Genomic DNA, 2,544 nt, shown 5'->3' on the forward strand with positions numbered 1-2,544 from the left:
ACTTCTGGTCTGGTGCCATGATCAATAAGTCATCTACATATTGTAACAGGCTTATGTCAGGGTGTTGGGCTCTGTACTCACCCAGATCTTCATGCAGGGCCTCATTGAATGTAGTTGGAGAATTTTTAAACCCTTGAGGCAGTCGCGTCCAGGTCAGCTGGCCACTGATTCCTGCCTCCGGATGATGCCATTCAAAGGCAAAGTAGGGCTGACTGCTGGGAGCTAGTGGAAGGCTGAAGAAGGCTTCCTTGAGGTCCAGAACTGTATACCATTGCCGATCTGGTGGCAGGGTACTAAGTAATGTATAAGGGTTGGGAACAGTGGGATGAATGTCAATGACTCTCTTGTTTACCTCCCTTAAATCTTGTACCAGTCTAAAGTCCCCGGATTGGGGCTTTTTGACAAGCAGGAGTGGGGTGTTCCAGGCAGACTGGGTCATTCTCAGCACCCCCAGTTCCATTAATCTTCTGATATGTGGAGTAATTCCACGTTTTGCCTCTAGGGGCATAGGATACTGGTGCACTTTAACAGGGTCTGCCCCTGCTTTGAGTTCAACATATACAGGAGGCCTGTGTCCTGCCAGACCCATACCCCCTGTTTCTGCCCAGGCTTGGGGAAATTTTTGGAGCCAATCTGATATATCAGGGTTTGGTTGGATCGGCTCTGGATGGAGTCTATATTCCTCAGTCAGGTCGTTGGTGACTAGAACCTGAACCGGTGCCCCGTTGTGAAGCAGGGTGGCTCCTTTAGCTGTGAAGTGGATGTGAGCCCTCATTTTTGACAATAAATCTCTGCCCAGAAGTGGGTGGGGACATTCTGGGATTACTAGAAATGAGTGGGATACCCGGCCCTTCCCTAAATCTACTGTTTTTCGGGTAGTCCATGACTAGGGCTTTGTTCCTGTTGCCCCCTGTACCCATGTAGTTCTGTAGGACACCTGCCCTCTTGGCTCCAATAAAACTGAATTCTGGGCACCAGTATCCACCATAAACTCAATTGGTTTCCCCTCTATTTTCAGGGTTACCCTGAGCTCAGGGAGGGGACCTGAGCCCCGTCTCCTCTAGTCACTGTCTTCACCCCCAATTAGAGTTGGTAATACCTTAGCTGATTGCTTATTCTTCTTGGGGCAGTCCTTCACCCAGTGCCCTTCCTCCTTGCAGTATGCAGACTGTTTTTTCCCTACCTTATTTTGTGGTCTGGATCCCAGTAATGAGCTCCTTCCGTACTGGTGGTTTGTTGCCAATAATATCTCCCTGAGGTCCTTCTTGTGGTGGGCCTGTTGTCTCTACAGGACCCTGGTCAGGCTTGCTTCCTGTCTTTTTTCTTTTCTTTCCTCTCTTTGTTCTGCTGTCTCCCTTCTTTTATAAACCTTTTCCACCACTGCTATTAAGTCCCTAAGGTTCTCTACTCCTAGTCTATCTAAAGACTGTAACTGTCTCTTGATGTCAGGGGCTGCCTGGTTAACAAAAGCAAACATCACAGTTTGAGCTGATTCCTCTGCTTCTGGGTCAGACGGAGTGAACCGCTGGAAGGCATCTTGTAACGTCTCTAAGTATGAGGCTGGGCTCTCTTCGGGCCCCTGTCTGACATCATAGACCTTAGACATATTGGCGCATTTTCTAGCCGCCATTTTGAGACCTGCTAACAGAGTCTGGTGGTAGACCAGGAGCCTCTCCTTACCTTCTTCCGTGTTGTAGTCCCAGTTGGGATGGCTAGGGGAAAAGCTGGCGTTATTGATGCCTGGGTCTGTGGTAGGGTCCCTGGTGGGGCCCGGAACCAATTTCCGGGTGGGGACCTGTTTCACTCCTCAGTAGTGAACAGGACACTCAGGAGCTGGTAGCAATCGTCCCAGGTGGGCTGGTGAGTGAAGAGAACAGTTTCCAATAAGTTAATCAAGTCCCTGGGGTTTTCCGAGAAAGGTGCATTCTGTGAGCACCAATTGTAAAGATCACTGGTGGCAAAGGGCCAGTAATGAAAGGGCTGATTGCCCTCTCCGTCTGGGGGCCCCACTGGCCGGAGAGGGGGGACAATGGTGTCAGGCTGCGCAGGCCCCTGTGGAAGCGATGGTGTCTCCTCAGGGTTAGGAGGCAGGGCCTGCACTTGTGGTGCCATTGGCGGGGGGCCCCTCTGAGAGGAGTAGGGGGGGGGGAGATAGCATTCTCCTCTGTGCCTCCATGGAGAATGGGTTTCTCTTCCGCCTTTGGTCTGAGAGGGAGGACCTGCAGAGTTGGAGGGGGAGCAGTTGGATTAATCAGGGGAAGGAAGGATTTGACCCAGGCTGGGGTGCCATCAGGTCCTTCGATGAGGCCTCGCCAGGTCATGATGTATGGGATCTGGTCTTGGTGGCCTGTCCGTGGGCAGAAGACGTGGTCCTCTACCCTGGAAATCAAACTCAGGTTAAAAGTCCCTTCAGGGGGCCATCCAACATTGAAGGAGGGCCAATCAACCGAACATAAAGTTGTCCATTTCTTTCTCTTTACATCTACACTATTGTTATGGGCAATCATCTTAACATCCCCCCAGTGGACTAGTGTAAGATCTAGA

The sequence above is a fragment of the Nannospalax galili genome, unplaced genomic scaffold (assembly GCF_000622305.1).
Source record: "Nannospalax galili isolate Female #2095 unplaced genomic scaffold, S.galili_v1.0 scaffold75, whole genome shotgun sequence".
NCBI classification, from domain to species: domain Eukaryota; kingdom Metazoa; phylum Chordata; class Mammalia; order Rodentia; family Spalacidae; genus Nannospalax; species Nannospalax galili.